Consider the following 20,044-nt stretch of genomic DNA (forward strand, 5'->3'; position numbering starts at 1 on the left):
AGGCGACATGAAGTATGGGGGGGGGGGGGGCCTAATTCGAGGCTTTAAATCCTGGATTGAAGTTCGGCATGTTCAGTCATCCTTGGAATGTCTATAAACTAAATACGATTGGTTTGAGTTCTGCTACTTGTACCAGCTCTTATTGAAACCTCCAAACAGGCAATTCAATGCGTCATTTCTGTTGCATAAATGTTGAAAATCTAACACGCCTTCTAACTGATACTTCTAATTACCATTCGTCCTGTATTTCTTTGATAGGGAGTGCAGCTCAGAGGGTTACAGTGACCGCGAATGAGCGTTGCGCGTCTGAATTTCGAGTTAGGTCAAGAATGGCTTCGCCTCTCATCCTTCGGGGGTCGACAAATGAGTTCAATAATACCACAGCTCACAGTCTCGTGCTCAGGGTTTCATAGATGTGTGAAAGAGTCTTTATCTGAGTGGTGGGTGCGTTATGTAACTGCACGTCCCAGGCAGCCCTTCCTTCCCGCTCCGCCTTTCACCTGGCCGCAGCGTCTTCCTGCTCCGCCTTTCACCTGGCCGCCGCGTGCACGGTGAGAAAAGTGCCCTGTCTGAGCCGCATTAGACAGACAGCGCCTGCCCCGGTAATCCGAGCCCCGGATGGACGGGGAGGAGCCTCGCCCAGGAGAGTCAGGGCAGAGAAGAGGCAGAGGGGACACTCCTCGGGAGCAATTATCCGGCAGCAGAAATCTTTCACACGATCTCCTGCGCCCGCCCCTCCCTCCAGGAGAAAACAGGCCGGAGAAAGTGCCGGGCACCTCTTCCAGGGAAGCTGCTGCGGTCTGGGCAGAGAGGAGGACCCTGGCAGGACTGCTGGAGAGTGCTGGGCAGGGATCTGGCTGTGCTGAGGCAGGACGCAGCAGGGGAGCTGTCAGGGACTCCCCTCTATATCCAGGGCGCCCTGAAACCCCTGCACCTTCATTAGGAGCAGGGAAGCCCTAGAGGTCTGTCCGCCAGAGGGGGTTCCAGGTGCGTCCACGCAGGATCACACCCCCTGCCTCATCCTCCGCAATCGAGTGAGTTTAGAACCTTGGCCAGGCGATCGACGTGCAGAGGGATCCCTTAAGATCGATGGAACCCCTGTCAGTGTTAGCATTGCAGCACTAAAGGGAATTCGGCTCTAGAACCTGCTTCCAGAAGGACCCCTCAAGAACGCAGTAGACCATTGCCAATATAAGTGTGAGGTCATTGGAACCAGCCAGAGAACTTGGAATTCTATATTAGAACCCTGCAACAGGGATGGGAACTGGTCAGTGGTCATTAGACCTCGATTTCCAAAATGAAGAACATTGTCCTGGTTGGCATTCTGCACAGGACCCTTGCAAAGCTCTGGATTCATTGAAGCAGTGAGAGGAATTCCGCATTAGAACCTTGGATTCCGGAAGCGCTATTAGGAACATTGAAGCTCATTGGTCCGTGTTAACGTTCTGTATTGGAACCCCACAGAGAGCTCTGGATTCGATATTAGAACGTTGAAACAATGAGAGGGATTCCGCATTAGAACCTTGGCGTCCAGAAGCATTCCTTAATTATACTGAAGACTATTAACAAGTCAGCATTCTGATTTGGAACCTTGAAGAAAGCTCAGAATTCGAAATAAGAACCTTGCAGGAACGACGGGAATTCGACATTAGAACCTTGGTTTCGATAATTCCTTAGGAACATTCTTGCTATGGAACTATGCAGGAGAGCCTAGATTGTATCTCACTCTAGAGTTAGGTAATGATTCTAGAACGTTTCTGTGGAACTGGGAATTCAACAGTAGAACTCTCAATAAAGTCTGGAATGTGATATCAGAGCCTTTGCTGCACCAGAATTCTGATTTGGAGCGTTAATCAGTCAGGCTGATCATTTCCAGAACTCTGCACCTGGGGGGTTCTAGATCAGGCGAGGTGTTGATGTGCTATCAGAGGATGGGAGAGGCGCTATCCAGACCAAGAAATCTGGGCGCTTGAACCCAAAAGAGCAATATTTGGATTTTCCACCTTAAGTAGGCGTTTGGATCTAAAAACAATTGGACGCACGAGCCACCAAGAACACGTGTGGGTGCAAAGAACAGACCAAACAGGTGGCACGCGATCCCCCAAAGGAGCACAGGTTAATGTGAGCATCGGAGCTGCCCTGGGAGGTGCTAGCACGGGGGTCCCCCGAGGGGGCTGTGATCCGCGGGGTCCCTCCCATGCTGGCTGCATGCAGTGCCCGGAGGCCGGGTGTGGGGCACCTGGCGAGCATGGGGGCCAGCGCTGAGGAGGACCCGCTGCAGGGGGGCAGAGGCTCTGAGCTGAAGGGCTGATCCGCGCGCCACCCCCGAGGAGCGGGGTCCTGTGCCCACCCAATGGGTGGCATGGGCCAGCCGAGGCACCCCTGTCTGCTGACGCACGAGCGCCCCCGCTGCTTCCCGCACCTGGACCCACGCAGAAGACGACTCCCGGCCTAAAGGTGGGTGTGTCGCTTCTATATAGTACTTTATTTGATTGATTATTGATTCATTGAAGCCTGATGCGTGGGGGGCTTCTCTAGGCACTTTTTCGAATCTTCGGGTTTTATCGTATTTCAGGAAATGTACTGTTTGTAGATGTAGCGCCTTGAACTGGTACCCAGACCGTCTCTTGGATATTTTTGCAGCGAAAGGATGCTGAGGATCACACATTGTGTTCAACTGGAGAAGCCAAGATTAGAAACGTAATCTTCAAGTTACATTGTCGGCCACTTGGCCAAACTCAAATATATGTTTATTCGTTGTGTTATGTTTCATTCTTTATCTAGAAACCTTGTCATTTCAAAGCTACCGCTTGAATTTATATCTGATAAACTCGTCTTCTTACAAACTCAGGATTTATAAATCCAGTAATTGTCATAATGGGCATATTTACAAGACGTGCTGCACTTCTTTTGCTTCCACGGCGCGCCAGACAAAAGAAGCGAGGTGCAGGGAGATAGTTGGTTTTACAGAAGCTCACACAGTGTGGTCAGTGACGTAGCCGGGATTAGAAGAATCCAAGTCGCATGGCTCTGAGGGCAGACCTGGAATGGTTTGCCCCTTCGGGCATTGCTCTCTGTGGCTTCCTATTTCTAACGTGGAAAGCGCCTAGAGGTTCTCAGCGCCTCATAGGGGCCAAGCGCCCAACGGACGCTCTTTTCCTCTAGTTTGCAGCCTCCAGAGTTTAAGGGCTCTTTTCCTCCAGAAAAGCCCAAATGATATCTGTAAATAATGGTGTCTTTTTCACGTAACCACTAACCCCCCTGATAGCGTATCACGGTTTATACATTTTCTTACATTTTTAGGGCACAGCGTGCGTTTCAGTGGAAAATCCGTGTATGTGTGAACAGCACGGACTGTCCTGCCCTTGGGCGAATCTCGCTTTATCAAACTTTGCTCGATTTTGATTAAAAACAGACCACCAAATTCAATTTCTCTGTTTTTCCCCTAATGAAAGCGTAATTGTGCAAGATAATGCGGCACCGCGCTATTTGTGACAGTGCGTTTTCACTAATGTGTCACCCAAGCACACATTAATACCAACTGGGCGAAAGTTTTACCTTTTAGTACCAGTTTACTACCTTCGTACAAGCTCCTTGGCACCTGAGGCAACCAGTATTCCCTTTGGAAAGAGTGTGCCACTCTGCCTCACCAAACACGGCACTTTTTGGTAATTTTTAATCCATCCGAGACAAATTTCTTTTTAGTGCAATCTGGAAAATTATGCGGCAGAGGGTGTATATGCGGCATGCGTGGTACTAAATTCCAAATTATGTTGAAAACGCTTCAGCCGCAGAATCGTATATTTACAGCGGCCGTGCCGGACTCTCTCCATTATTTCCGGGCGCTTGGAAGTGACTTGGTAGCACTATTCATTGTATGGTAATAATTAATAATGTCAACATATACTTTTCATATTAGTGTTAATCAAAGAATTATTATTAACATCATTAAGTGTAATTGCTGAAAAAAGCAAACTCTTTAGCTAGGATATGTTACACACAGAAACCAGGTGTTTAATTATTTTTAAACTAGTACTTTCGTACACCGTGGGTGGAAAGAGGGTTGTGTAATTTGGCGTTTACCCCAGCACCCACCCACCCGAGTGCCAGTGGGCACGCGCTGTGCCCATGGACACAGGGCCGTCGCCTGCCCGGGCTCTCCGCGCTCTCCCCTGTATTAGAAGCGGAATCGTGAAAACAGGGCTGTTCTGGCGGGCGTTTCGTAAGGGGGCGTGGCTCGCGCAGCGCCTCGGGGCGAGCGGTTCAGAATAAGCGCTGTACTTGTTGGGGAATGTGTTTGTTTACCACGGGGAAGGTTACGTGATTTCGCATTTCTCTCTGCTCCGAAAAGGGTCACCAGCGCGGTTGCCTTTTTTGGTCAATTGAACAGGATTCTTTTTCTCAATCTATAATATATGTAGTTATTTCATGGTTCTAGAAATGCATGCATTTATTGGTGGTTTCGGGGCGTTTTATTATACGTCAGTGTTTATAGGGGGACTGGCCTAATAGGCGAGGGAGAACGTCTGACTGAAAGTCAGGGCTGGGTTACAAACCCATATAAGCCTTCATAAAAATGTTCTAAACAACCCCACACCGCAAGAGGGCCTGACTAGAGAGTGGCCACACAGCCTACTCAATCCTAAAAGCAACTCCCTAGCCTGCACCCCACTGGGGAAATGCCTGGGTAGTGGGTAGCCACGGCGAAGGCACAGAAGGGCTGAGGCAGGGTCAGTCTTTGTTCAGAGACACAGGATTTCTGCAAACCTAAGGTTACCGGGAAAGCATGCTTATTTACCTGATTTTCTTATTGTGGGGTATACACAGAGCCACTGGAATTATGTGGCAGCAGAGGGCCAAATTATGCGGCAGGGTTAGGTAGATTATGCAGCAAGAAAAGCCAAACTATGTGGGAAAATGCAGCACATTTTGTAATAGTATTCCTTCGTTATTTCATTTTTAAACTTGGTAACACTGTATGGGCATTGGTTGAACCTCTTTAGTAACAGTTTAATTCCCAACTGTTGTGGAGAAGTGTGGCTCAATGGTTAGAGCGGCAGACCCTGATGCAGAGGGCTGGCCCGGGACAAGGGTTCAATTCCCCGCCTTGGTGGGTCTTGGGCTCAAAATTCCATGGACCTGATAATATCCTTGGTGCCTATTCCAATCATGGAGTCCCACTCTGCAACTCTGGGCAATAGCTTGCTTAATCTCCACAACGGCCCCCACAACGCTAAGGATGCCTGGCCTCCACCTTGGGGGTGCCCAGGAGTGGACACCTCACAGGGAAAGCCAGGATGGGTTCCACAGCGGTATTCGTACAAGCGCCTTGAGACCCTTGCGGGTGGGTAGTGCGCTATACAATATAGCTTTAAGCAACAGAAAGGTGCCCAGTCCAGCTTTGGAAAGGGCCTTCCATTGCACAGCAACACCTGTCACTGCATATTAAGCCACTTGAGCTAGAAACTATTGTTTTGTTCAAATCAGCAGATTGTGTGGCAGATGATGGAGTATGTGGCAAATGCGGCAAATCTATAATTATGTGAAAATTGTTACGGCTGCACAATCGCATAAATCCTGTGGTCCTTGGTGACCCCAAGAGGCATCAAAGGCATGTTTTTTGGGGGTGGTGGGCATTCTGAAACTTCCAAACACTCGAAATCACGCACAATTTTATATATGGAAATTATAAAAGTTTTAATTAACCAAACAATATTACTTACTTACTTACTCAATGACATACAAAATTACCAACACTTATATTTTTCTGTTTCTAAGAAATCACACAATGAAGTTTTCCAGAAAAAATGCACCTTGTCTTGTTGGTTGATGAACAATTAACACCGCCTTTCCAATTACATTCACTTCCGTAAAATTCAAGGGTGTGACCCCTGACCTCCACGTTCGAGCGCACGTGCTATCCCAGCCCTGTTATTACCTGTGATGAGCACCGACTCCACTCTCAGGCCTGAGCTGAGGAACTTCAAGTGGGAGGCTCGTGGTACAGGGGCTGTTCCAAATCCCAGCCAGGGAAATTACTGCGCCCCCCCCCCCCCCTTGTATAGTGGGGTGTCCCCCAGCAGTTCTGGCTTTCGTGGTGTCTTGAAATCAAAACCATCCTCGATGCGGTGTTACTTCATCATAAAGGACGATGATCTAACATCGCCGGGCAGAGATTAAACCACAACCTTTCCTTGAAAGAACCCGGGCTGGAAGGTGCGTCCTGGATATCTGGTTGCGGGGCTCTGACACCCCCTAGATATTGTTCGTGTATGAGAACTTTATCCATGTAAGTGTGTTTGTGGGGTTTTACCTGTACACCTTAGATATGAGAAGTGAACACTGTGTAACTGTGTACAAAACGTTGTGCTGATCTCTGTGTGTGAGAGGTTTCCACGTGAACTGTAGCTGTACATATGAGGCTTGAACACTGAGTAGTAGTGGAAATAGGCACTCACTTGCTGTCAGAACATACATGGGCTACATTCTCAGTAGCTCTATGTAACTGAGAAATCTTAACTTCGTTGAACTGTAGACAGCAAAAGTTAACACGTCATTGAAGTTGACACGAATAATGTATGTGTTAGTTTGGGTTATCAAATTTCAATTTCATTGTAACTCAGTGAGGGGCAAATAACTCTCGGTGTAACTACGCAAGAGGGGTTTTCACTCTTAGTGTAATTCTTAGAGCGGGGCAATAACGTGTTGTAACTACGGAGTAGGGGTTTCCACTCAAAGTATAATTCTTAGAGCGGGGCAATAACGTGTTGTAACCACAGAGGAGGGGTTTTCACTCAAAGTGTAATTATTAGAGCGGGGAAATAACATGTTGTAACTACGGTGGAGGGGTTTTCACTCAAAGCGTAATTCTTGGAGGGGGCAATAGCTCTTAGATTAACAATGGAAGAGCGATTTTCACTATTTGTGTAACTCTTAGGGAGGGGCAATAGCTCTTGGTGTAACTACGGAAGAGAGGTTTTTACCCTTAGTGTAACTGTTAAAGAGGGGCAATAGCTCTTGGTGTAATTACAAAACAGGGGTTTTCTCTCTTAGTGTAATTCTTGGAGAATGGCAATAGCTCTTGTGTAATTAAGAAAGAGGGGTTTTTCCTTAGTGTAACTCTTAGAGAGGGGCAATAGCTCTTGGGGTAACTACGGAAGAGAGGTTTTTACCCTTAGTGTAAATCTTAGAGAGGGGCAATAGTTCTTGGTGTAACTACGGAAGAGGGGTTTTCACTCATGGTGTAACTCTTAGAGGCGGGTAATAGCATTTGGTGTAATTCGTAAGAAGGGTTTTTACTCCTAATGTAAATCTCAGAGAGGGGAAATTGCTCTTGGTGTAGTTATGGAAAAGAGATTTTCACTCCTAGTGTAACTCTGAGAGGAAGCAAAAGCTCTTGGTGTAATTACAAAAGAGGTGTTGTCTCTCTTATTGTAATTCTTGGAGAACAACAATAGCTCTTGGTGTAATTAAGAAAGAGTAATTTTCACTCTTAGTGTATCTCTTATAGAGGGGCAATAGCTCTTGGTGTAATTCGGAAGAGGGGTTTTTACTCCTAGTGTAATTCTTAGAGAGAGGCAGTAGCTCTTGGTGTAATTACAGAAGAGGGGCTTTTACCCTTAGCGTAATTCTTAGAGATGGGCAATGGCTCTTGAGTAACTGCGAAATTGAGATTTTCACTCTTAGTGTAACTCTTAAAGAGGGGCAATTGCTCTTGGTGTAATTATAAAATAGGGGTTTTTACTCTTAGTGCAATTCTTAGCGAGGGGCAATAGCTCTTGGTGTCACTACAGAAGAGTGTTTTTCACTCTTAGTGTAACTCTTAGTGAGCAGCAATAGCTCCTGGTGTAATTACGGAAGATGGATTTTTACTCTTAGTGCAATTCTTGGAGAACGGAAATAGCTCTTGGTGTAACTATGGAAGAGGGGTTCCTACTCTCAGTGTAATTCTTAGAGCGGAGCAATAGCTCTTGGTGTAATTATGTAAGAGCAGTTTTCACTATTAGTGTAACTCTTAGAGAGGGGCAATAGCGCTTGGTGTAACTACCGAAGAGGGGTTTTCACTCGTAGTGTAATTCTTAGGGGGCAATAGCTCTTGGGTTAACTACGGAAGAGTAGTTTTCACTCAGTGTATCTCTTAGAGACGGGCAATAGCTCTTGGTGTATTTACGGAAGCGGCGTTTTCAATCTTAGTATAACTCTTATTTTTTTTTTATTTTTTTTATTGAATTTATATTGCGCACAGCTACCCGCAATGGGTTTCCCGGCGCCAGGGACAGACTGGAGAGAGAAATCAGGTAACACTAAAAGGAATCACAAAGGATGAAAAAAGTTAAAACAAAAAAGTCTTCAACTTTTTTCGGAAGGCCAGAAGATTAGTTTCTGTTTTTAATGCCAATGAGAGGGCATTCCACATCTTTGGTCCAAGATATGCAAAAGAACGGCCTCCCATTTTTGCCAGTCGAATTCTGGGGATCAGGAAATCGCCATTATTTGAAGACCTTAAGGAACGGCCAGGTAAATAAGGCTGAGCGAGATTATGCAGATATGTAGGAGCAGAACCCTGACGGATCTTAAACAGAAAACACAGTGTTTTGAAGGTCACACGTTCAGAGATTCTCAGCCAGTGTAGATCACGTAAGGCTTGCGTTGCGGACGTTCTCCGTGGAACATTACGCAAGAGGCGAGCAGCTGAATTCTGTACCACTTGTAGTTTGTGGATTGTTGCTTTATCCGCTCCAAGATAAAGCACATTGCCATAGTCGATCCGTGACATCACAAGAGCCTGTACGACTGTTCTTCGGGTGGATTCGGGCAGCATCCATAAGATCTTCTGCAGCCATCGTAAGGTGTTAAAACAGACTGCAGCGACCTTAGTCACCTGCTGCCTCATCGAGAGTTTGTCGTCAAGTAAAATTCCGAGGTTACGAGCGACAGGCACGGGGGTAGGCAGAGGACCCATATCACATGGCCAATGGCTAGAGCCCCATAGATCTTTGTGCTTGCCTAATATAATAACCTCCGTTTTCTCGCCGTTTAGCTTCAGCAGATGGTCTTGCATCCAAGCTGCGACGCGAGATAGGCCAACTTTAAGGGCGGAAGCTTCCTGAACCCTGCTGCCAGAGAGAGAAAACACAATCTGCGTGTCGTCAGCATATGAGTATATGGACAGACCGGCATCCTCTACGATGGAAGCAAGAGGTCGGATGTAAATATTAAACAACAATGGGCTTAATATAGACCCTTGAGGGACGCCGTAGGTTGAAGAATAAATCACAGATTCAGCCTTGTTTGAGAAAACCTGAAAGGTGCGCTCATTCAAAAATGAGGCCACCCAGGCAAGCGCAGATCCATTAACACCAAGGGAGCGGAGGGACTCCAAAAGGATGGAATGAGACACGGTATCGAACGCCGCGCTTAAGTCAAGAAGAATAAGCGCGAAGGTCTCACCGCGATCGATACCGTGTCGGAGTCGCTCGGTCACCCCGAGGAGTGCGGATTCAGTTGAGTAATTAGCGCGAAAGCCTGATTGGGATGGATGGAGATATCCCACGTTTTCAACAAACTCATTGAGCTGAGTGTTAACATGACGTTCCAATATTTTGGAGCATGCTGGCAGCAGGGATATAGGCCTAAAGTTGGCAAGGTTTGTGATGTCGGCACCAGATTTTTTAAGCAGAGGAACCACCATGGCGTGTTTCCAGTCCTGTGCCACTTGAGATTCAATAAGAGAGATATTTAATAGCCTCATTAGGAATCTCCGTGGTTCAAGGTCTAGTTGTTTTAGTATCTTCATAGGAACTGGGTCCCGAGGGGAGCCAGACCTGATACTATGTAAACAGGACAGGAAGGAGGCATCATCAAATGGTAACCAGTTGTCAATAAATACAGTGGGAGAGAAAAAGACACTGCGGGAAGAATCAGGTTGAGGTGACTCAGTTGGCCGTAAAGAGGAGGCCAGAGATTGATGGATTCCCTCAACCTTAGATACGAAAAAATCCGCAATGGCATTGCACTGTGTACCATTCAGAGCCGGCAAGGAAGGAATAGTATCTGCTCCAGTAAGTTTCTTTACCGTGGCAAAGAGGGTCCGAGGACAGTTTTGCGTTTGCGTAATAGTAGTGGCGATATAGGTGGCCTTAGCACGTTTGCAGTTTGCATGATAGATTTTTAACTCATCTTTATAGGTGACTTTGCAAACGGCAGAATATGAATTCCTCCACTTCCTCTCCAAGGCTTTGCATTTAGCACGTTGGATTTTCAACTCGTCGGAAAACCAAGGTGCAGGAGGACGTAGAGATCTATGCTTGCTACTCGCACAGGGAGCAAGATCAGTCACAGCGTCCGTCAGCCAACGGGAAATGGGAATGTTTAGATCCTGATCTGTACTGACAGAAGCCGGAATCGACTCCGTCAGACGCAGGTTGAAAGCAACCATATCAAGCCTATCCCAGCGGTAGGACGATTTGATTTCCTCCACATGAGCATGGACCGAGAAAGAACCGGGAGGTAACATAAAATGTACCGCATAGTGATCAGACCAATGTAGTGGACGCGCCAATGAAGTGCAATCAAACGAAAGGGTCGAAATAATGGGGTCCAATAAATGGCCTGCGATGTGGGTAGCCCCTGAGTTACAAAGATTGAGATTGAACACCTCAAGGTCTGATAAAAAAAGTTTTGTTCTGGGGGTTATTTGCCTCTTAGAGACGGGTAATAGCTTTTGGTGTAACTATGGAATAGGTATTTTCACTCTTAGTGTAATTCTTAGAGCGGGGCAATAACTCTTGTTGTAACTACGGAGGAGGGATTTTCACTCGTAGTGTAATTCTTGAAGGGGGCAATAGCTCTTACATTAACTATGGAAGAGCGATTTTCACTATTAGTGTAACTCTTAGAGACGGGCAATAGCTCTTGGTGTAACTACAAAAGAGGGGTTTTCTACTCTTAGTGTAACTCTTAGAGAGGGGCAATAGCTCTTGGTGTAACTATGGAAGAGAGTTTGCCACTCTAAGTGTAACTCTTAGTAATGAGCAAATAACTCTCGGTGTAACTATGGATGAGGCCCCTTTTACTCTCTATTTATGTGTTAGAGGAATTAATTTTAATTTAGAACTGATCTGGAGGTTTTTAATGTAAATCTGTATGAAGAACTCTAGCGCTTAGTTTATCTGCGGACCTGTAGTGCATGCCCTTAATGTGGCTGTGGGTGAATGTCGTCAACTCACGGTAGGCAGAGGTGAACATATTTAATCCTTGGTGTTGCTGTGGCTGGGTGGTTTGCCTTTGTCTGATTGCTGATGTGTAACTGTGATAGAAGGCCGTAAACTCGGTGTAGTTGTGGGAAAAGATTTTAACCCTCTCTGTCACTTTTGGCGATAGGCTTTGAGTCTTGTTGTAACTACGGACAGCAGGCTTTTAACTTTCAGGTAATGCAGGCAAGGAATCTTAATACTCTATTACTATAGGAAACAACATAACTCTGTGTAAATGTGGATGTGACACTCCACCTCTGAGTAACTCCAGGAGAGGGGTTTGAATCATAAGGTTAGTCGTTTGTGTGAGACTTTAACTGAATGTGTTGGGGGCTTTCCACACTCTGTGTGTCTGTGGGCGAAGGCATAATGGGCTCGATTAACAAAGGTACACGTAGACCTGAAGTCAAGATTAGACTTGAAGTCTAATTTTAGAACTGAAGACACACTTTAGACCTGAAATCTAAACTTAGTCTTTAGGTCTAAAATTAGTCTTCAGGTTTAAAATTAGTCTTCAGGTCTAAAGTTAGATTTCAGTTCCAAAGTTAGATATCAGGTCTAAAGTTAGATATCAGGTCTAAAGTTAGACTTTAGGTCTAAAGTTGAATATCAGGTCTAAAGTTAGATATCAGGTCTAAAGTTAGATATCAGGTCTAAAGTTAGATTTCAGTTCTAAAGTTAGATCTCAGGTCTAAAGTTAGATATCAGGTCTAAAGTTAGACTTTAGGTCTAAAGTTGAATATCAGGTCTAAAGTTAGATATCAGGTCTAAAGTTAGATATCAGGTCTAAAGTTAGACTTTAGGTCTAAAGTTGAATATCAGGTCTAAAGTTAGATATCAGGTCTAAAGTTAGATTTCAGTTCTAAAGTTAGATATCAGTCTAAAGTTAGATATCAGGTCTAAAGTTAGACTTTAGGTCTAAGCTTTAAGACTTCAGGTCTCAACGTAGACTTCAGGTCTAAAGTTAGACATGAGGTCTAAAGTTAGATTTCAGGTCTAAAGTTAGAATTTAGGTCTAAACTTAGACTTGAGGTCCACGTTTACTTTTTTGAATCGGGCCCTATGTCTTCAAATCTGTGTAATAACCGGGAGGAATTTAGCCCTTTGAGTAACTGTTGGTGAGGGACATCATTTCTCTGTGAAAGTGTAGATAAGGGATTTAAATTTTCAATGTAACTGTATGTGAGGGACGTAAACTCTGCGTGACTCCTAGTGTGACATGTATAGGTCCGTGTAACTGTGGGCAATAGTTTTTATCTCTGTTTAGAACACAGGAATGTTAAGAGCACGGGTGAAGACCGTGGAGTGGCTTAGGGCTAATAACAGCAGGTATAGGCTCTCTGCTCCAACATTCCAGATTTTTAAGTGTATTGCATCTGTGGGTGAGTTATTTTAATTGTCCTTGTAACTCTGGATGAGGGGCATTGACCTTGTGTAACCTCGGGTGAGAACTTGAACCCTTTGTAATTTTTAATTTGTAATTTGTATTTATATAGCGCATTATCACCAACGGTCTCTAAGCGCTGTTGTGTAACTTCTAATAAGCATACCTGTCAATTAACCCAATTCATACGAGGGTCTCTTAACTTTTGAAGTTAAAAATGGCTTTATTTTACCTGTCGCCCACCTGAAATTACCTATGCTTCAATAGAAATCAATGAAGAAATACATATCCCTGATTTGTTTTCAAAATCTCTCATTACATGTTCCAAATTGTTGGCATGTATGAATAAGTATACAACAAACAACAAAGCAGACCAGGTCAGACGATGATGTGTAACTATACCAGTGACTCAGAAACAAGTTGAATGTATACGTGCATCAGCGCTGCTGGTGGTTATTGGCAACAAAAAGCTAGAAAAAGTCCCATCAGACCACCCTTTATGGTGGAGTTTACGTCACGTGGGACTCGCTGATCATACCATACCACGTCTGGCCATATAGTGCTATTGTGGAGATGGATGTCAGTCATCTAGCCATAGTGTTTGCCATCTTGTGGACAGAATGATGTGCAGTGCTCAAGTGATAAAGGTGAAGTAAAATTGACTACCCTAGGCTCTAACAAATGTGCATACAGAAACCTGAGTGTCAAAAGTTAAAAACGCCTGGTAGGTAATCTACCCTGTGGCGCTGTGCAAGACGGTCGACATGTTTCAGCCTAAGGGACACTCTCCCGGCTTTCTTCAGGACCATTGGTGTAACACAGCTACTGCAACTTTAACCACAAGTGATGTATTGGGTAAAAGACAATAAATTTACGAATAAACTGATACATATCTACCAGTAATTCAAGCGTTATAGGCGTCCACTGGTGGGAGAAGATTGTCTTCTTCCTGTCAATAAACAAAAATAATTGTACAGCAGCACTGAACTTCAGATACACAGCCACCTGAATACAGAAAGACCGTATACAAGGAACACATCTGCATGAATACTTTATATTCTGCATACATATAAAGAAGCATAATAGCCTAATCACAACGAGGCATTTCCTCAAAGTGATACTCACCCAGCCTTGTGTGGGTGAAGACCTCACCTCACCCGGCAACCGCTCGGGAGTATGAGGCCCCGCTCTACGGTGTAGAAAAAGAACACAGTAAGTCCACAGCTTTACGGTGCCCACGCCAATCGCTCTACACACTAAACCTAACAAACGTGTGATAAGTACCCCTCTGCCAAACCAAAGTCCTCATAACCCATCTCTGAAGACATGTTAGAAAACGTATATATATATTCTACGAAAATGTCTCATATCGCGAGACTCAATGTAGACATAAGGAAGTGTCTATGACCATTCTCTTTATTGATGTATCAATTACCTTTCAATACAGTTAAATTGACATCTAACTACTACATCTCAAACGTCTGCTGTTAGTAGGAGAAGCTAGAACCGGCCCCCTAGGGACTAGAAAGGGCTACCCTGACGCGTAAGCTCTAAAATGTGCAATGGGATGTGGATCAAAAGAGTCCCCTTAGACTGCCCAACCACACATAGAGCCAGGACCATTAGAGTTCCTTATAACCTTGTATTCGTGGTACAGATTAACTGCTCTCATGTACCCAGAAGGGCAAATTAATCAGACGCTCACCTGTCCGTCGGTGCCCCGATGTGTGAGCCAAGCGGAAGAGGAGGTGTCGGTATGGCCGCTCCAAACCTTAAAATAACCTCCCCACGGTGGCGTGTACAAACGCGATCGGAGACACTACTCCGTCGCGCAAGCGCAGGCGGTAATGACGCGCCAGCAGAGGATTCCCCTAATTGTTCTCATTGCATTGTGCAGTGAAGAAAGAGACCGGTGTCCATCATCAGACACGAAGGGAAATAAAGCAGTCAACCCCCTTTGAGAGGACTGCCTTGTGTTGTTATTCAGTAGTAAACAGAACGCTCGAGCGCATGAACAGCGCGGGAGACACTGTTCCCTTGAGCATGCGCCCGGAGGTCCGTAGTGCACCCCGCCTACAGTCTACAATGCAGTATTGCAAATGCAAAGGCACAAAGCTGGCGTGTATCTCCAGGCAGGAGAGCCGCCACTGTGCCGAAGAACAGCTAGCCTCTTATTAAAGATCCGGCAGGCCAATTACTAAGTTCAGTGTGTGCTCGCATCGTAAAAATATCCACACTAGTTTGATTGAAAGTTCATTATCATCGTGTTGTGGATATAAATAAGCAGTCAGCATACTGTTTATCTAAAAAGCAGTCAGCATACTGTTTATCTGGAAGGAGCACATTCACATACTCATAGAAGAAAAAACCAGAATAAATCTGTGGCTTAAATTTTGAAATAAAAACCATCAATGGTCTGACAAGCATTTACGCTAGCAACAGTCACTAGATGCTAGAAAGTGACTTAGCTTCAAAAAAATGGGAGGGGGGGGGCCCATAATCGCAAGCAAAATGTCATGGGATTGAAAAATAAACGTCAATGAGGGAAGGGTATAAAAGAGGCTAAGTCGGCAGAAAAGGGGGACACACACAATTAAGTTAGGTGAGCTATAAAGGTGCAAATAACCAATGATTGCACCTATTTTCAATAGACCCGCAACTAACAAGTTGCTCTTAACACTAATAAACAAAAGGTGTGTGGAGGGTCAAGGGGAATATTTAACGACCTGTCTGCTAATTCCCCTACTACCAGAGTATACAACAAACAACAAAGCAGACCAGGTCAGACGATGATGTGTAACTATACCAGTGACTCAGAAACAAGTTGAATGTATACGTGCATCAGCGCTGCTGGTGGTTATTGGCAACAAAAAGCTAGAAAAAGTCCCATCAGACCACCCTTTATGGTGGAGTTTACGTCACGTGGGACTCGCTGATCATACCATACCACGTCTGGCCATATAGTGCTATTGTGGAGATGGATGTCAGTCATCTAGCCATAGTGTTTGCCATCTTGTGGACAGAATGATGTGCAGTGCTCAAGTGATAAAGGTGAAGTAAAATTGACTACCCTAGGCTCTAACAAATGTGCATACAGAAACCTGAGTGTCAAAAGTTAAAAACGCCTGGTAGGTAATCTACCCTGTGGCGCTGTGCAAGACGGTCGACATGTTTCAGCCTAAGGGACACTCTCCCGGCTTTCTTCAGGACCATTGGTGTAACACAGCTACTGCAACTTTAACCACAAGTGATGTATTGGGTAAAAGACAATAAACTGATACATATCTACCAGTAATTCAAGCGTTATAGGCGTCCACTGGTGGGAGAAGATTGTCTTCTTCCTGTCAATAAACAAAAATAATTGTACAGCAGCCTTGTGTGGCTGGGTGAGTATCACTTTGAGGAAATGCCTCGTTGTGATTAGGCTATTATGCTTCTTTATATGTATGCAGAATATAAAGTATTCATGCAGATGTGTTCCTTGTATACGGTCTTTCTGTATTCAGGTGGCTGTGTATCTGAAGTTCAGTGCTGCTGTACAATTATTTTTGTTTATTGACAGGAAGAAGACAATCTTCTCCCACCAGTGGACGCCTATAACGCTTGAATTACTGGTAGATATGTATCAGTTTATTCGTAAATTTATTGTCTTTTACCCAATACATCACTTGTGGTTAAAGTTGCAGTAGCTGTGTTACACCAATGGTCCTGAAGAAAGCCGGGAGAGTGTCCCTTAGGCTGAAACATGTCGACCGTCTTGCACAGCGCCACAGGGTAGATTACCTACCAGGCGTTTTTAACTTTTGACACTCAGGTTTCTGTATGCACATTTGTTAGAGCCTAGGGTAGTCAATTTTACTTCACCTTTATCACTTGAGCACTGCACATCATTCTGTCCACAAGATGGCAAACACTATGGCTAGATGACTGACATCCATCTCCACAATAGCACTATATGGCCAGACGTGGTATGGTATGATCAGCGAGTCCCACGTGACGTAAACTCCACCATAAAGGGTGGTCTGATGGGACTTTTTCTAGCTTTTTGTTGCCAATAACCACCAGCAGCGCTGATGCACGTATACATTCAACTTGTTTCTGAGTCACTGGTATAGTTACACATCATCGTCTGACCTGGTCTGCTTTGTTGTTTGTTGTATACTCTGGTAGTAGGGGAATTAGCAGACAGGTCGTTAAATATTCCCCTTGACCCTCCACACACCTTTTGTTTATTAGTGTTAAGAGCAACTTGTTAGTTGCGGGTCTATTGAAAATAGGTGCAATCATTGGTTATTTGCACCTTTATAGCTCACCTAACTTAATTGTGTGTGTCCCCCTTTTCTGCCGACTTAGCCTCTTTTATACCCTTCCCTCATTGACGTTTATTTTTCAATCCCATGACATTTTGCTTGCGATTATGGGCCCCCCCCCTCCCATTTTTTTGAAGCTAAGTCACTTTCTAGCATCTAGTGACTGTTGCTAGCGTAAATGCTTGTCAGACCATTGATGGTTTTTATTTCAAAATTTAAGCCACAGATTTATTCTGGTTTTTTCTTCTATGAGTATGTGAATGTGCTCCTTCCAGATAAACAGTATGCTGACTGCTTTTTAGATAAACAGTATGCTGACTGCTTATTTATATCCACAACACGATGATAATGAACTTTCAATCAAACTAGTGTGGATATTTTTACGATGCGAGCACACACTGAACTTAGTAATTGGCCTGCCGGATCTTTAATAAGAGGCTAGCTGTTCTTCGGCACAGTGGCGGCTCTCCTGCCTGGAGATACACGCCAGCTTTGTGCCTTTGCATTTGCAATACTGCATTGTAGACTGTAGGCGGGGTGCACTACGGACCTCCGGGCGCATGCTCAAGGGAACAGTGTCTCCCGCGCTGTTCATGCGCTCGAGCGTTCTGTTTACTACTGAATAACAACACAAGGCAGTCCTCTCAAAGGGGGTTGACTGCTTTATTTCCCTTCGTGTCTGATGATGGACACCGGTCTCTTTCTTCACTGCACAATGCAATGAGAACAATTAGGGGAATCCTCTGCTGGCGCGTCATTACCGCCTGCGCTTGCGCGACGGAGTAGTGTCTCCGATCGCGTTTGTACACGCCACCGTGGGGAGGTTATTTTAAGGTTTGGAGCGGCCATACCGACACCTCCTCTTCCGCTTGGCTCACACATCGGGGCACCGACGGACAGGTGAGCGTCTGATTAATTTGCCCTTCTGGGTACATGAGAGCAGTTAATCTGTACCACGAATACAAGGTTATAAGGAACTCTAATGGTCCTGGCTCTATGTGTGGTTGGGCAGTCTAAGGGGACTCTTTTGATCCACATCCCATTGCACATTTTAGAGCTTACGCGTCAGGGTAGCCCTTTCTAGTCCCTAGGGGGCCGGTTCTAGCTTCTCCTACTAACAGCAGACGTTTGAGATGTAGTAGTTAGATGTCAATTTAACTGTATTGAAAGGTAATTGATACATCAATAAAGAGAATGGTCATAGACACTTCCTTATGTCTACATTGAGTCTCGCGATATGAGACATTTTCGTAGAATATATATATACGTTTTCTAACATGTCTTCAGAGATGGGTTATGAGGACTTTGGTTTGGCAGAGGGGTACTTATCACACGTTTGTTAGGTTTAGTGTGTAGAGCGATTGGCGTGGGCACCGTAAAGCTGTGGACTTACTGTGTTCTTTTTCTACACCGTAGAGCGGGGCCTCATACTCCCGAGCGGTTGCCGGGTGAGGTGAGGTCTTCACCCACACAAGGCTGGGTGAGTATCACTTTGAGGAAATGCCTCGTTGTGATTAGGCTATTATGCTTCTTTATATGTATGCAGAATATAAAGTATTCATGCAGATGTGTTCCTTGTATACGGTCTTTCTGTATTCAGGTGGCTGTGTATCTGAAGTTCAGTGCTGCTGTACAATTATTTTTGTTTATTGACAGGAAGAAGACAATCTTCTCCCACCAGTGGACGCCTATAACGCTTGAATTACTGGTAGATATGTATCAGTTTATTCGTAAATTTATTGTCTTTTACCCAATACATCACTTGTGGTTAAAGTTGCAGTAGCTGTGTTACACCAATGGTCCTGAAGAAAGCCGGGAGAGTGTCCCTTAGGCTGAAACATGTCGACCGTCTTGCACAGCGCCACAGGGTAGATTACCTACCAGGCGTTTTTAACTTTTGACACTCAGGTTTCTGTATGCACATTTGTTAGAGCCTAGGGTAGTCAATTTTACTTCACCTTTATCACTTGAGCACTGCACATCATTCTGTCCACAAGATGGCAAACACTATGGCTAGATGACTGACATCCATCTCCACAATAGCACTATATGGCCAGACGTGGTATGGTATGATCAGCGAGTCCCACGTGACGTAAACTCCACCATAAAGGGTGGTCTGATGGGACTTTTTCTAGCTTTTTGTTGCCAATAACCACCAGCAGCGCTGATGCACGTATACATTCAACTTGTTTCTGAGTCACTGGTATAGTTACACATCATCGTCTGACCTGGTCTGCTTTGTTGTTTGTTGTATACTCTGGTAGTAGGGGAATTAGCAGACAGGTCGTTAAATATTCCCCTTGACCCTCCACACACCTTTTGTTTATTAATGTATGAATAAGTGACTTTGCCTTTTATGTGTAGCCTGAGGCAGTACTTAATTTGTAAAAAAAAAATACACGCCGGGGCCCTCATCAGGAAGCCACTGCAGCTTGCACCACACATTGCCTCTGCCATGCTGCCAATGATAGTAACAACACAACTGCCAACCATAACACTCCTACAATTGTGACATTGCAGATTATTTCAGGCCCCCAAAGCTGTGAGAATGGCTTGGGTGACAGATAATAGTCATTGTTAATGTACATTGATTTCATAATTACCTGTTGTTGTGCTCATCTCTAAATTAGCCAGACAACACCACCTTGTGGCAGACTGTCACAAGTGCTGGTGTTGACAATTAAGTGCCGGTGCTGAGCACCGGACACCACTGGCTCAAATTAAGCACTGGCCTGAGGTGAGGGTCTCTTATTCGCTGCACAACACTGGGTTAGGAAAGTGACTTCACTCTCTGCTGATAAGAGCCTTGAAATCTGTATGTAGCTGTAAAGGGCTCTTCTATTGAGGGGTTTGTATGAGCAGTGTAACTTTCTGTGTAACTGTGGGTTGCGTAGTTTGACTATCAGCGTAGATGTGGCAGATAGACTGAACCTCCTGGCTATACTTGGCTGAGGATTTTCACTCTCTTTATCTGTGGGTGGGGATCTTCACATGTAACAGTATGTATAAATGTGGGTCAGAATTAAGTACTCGGGTACTGTGGGTGAAGAACTCTATATTTCTGTCTAGCGGGGGATGCAATTGTGCGTGGTCAT

General features: G+C 44.9%; 1 protein-coding gene across 1 annotated transcript in view; it reads left to right on the plus strand.

Moving 5' to 3' along the window:
* Positions 1-659: 659 nt before the first annotated feature.
* NRTN (neurturin) overlaps positions 660-20,044 on the plus strand; it is a 187,661-nt gene continuing 168,276 nt past the window's right edge. Inside the window, exon 1 of the mRNA XM_078669132.1 lies at positions 660-2,457. The gene's annotated coding sequence lies outside the window, so the exon portion shown is untranslated. The remainder of the gene's footprint in view (positions 2,458-20,044) is intronic.

The sequence above is a fragment of the Lissotriton helveticus genome, chromosome 12, assembly GCF_964261635.1.
Source record: "Lissotriton helveticus chromosome 12, aLisHel1.1, whole genome shotgun sequence".
Taxonomy (NCBI): domain Eukaryota; kingdom Metazoa; phylum Chordata; class Amphibia; order Caudata; family Salamandridae; genus Lissotriton; species Lissotriton helveticus.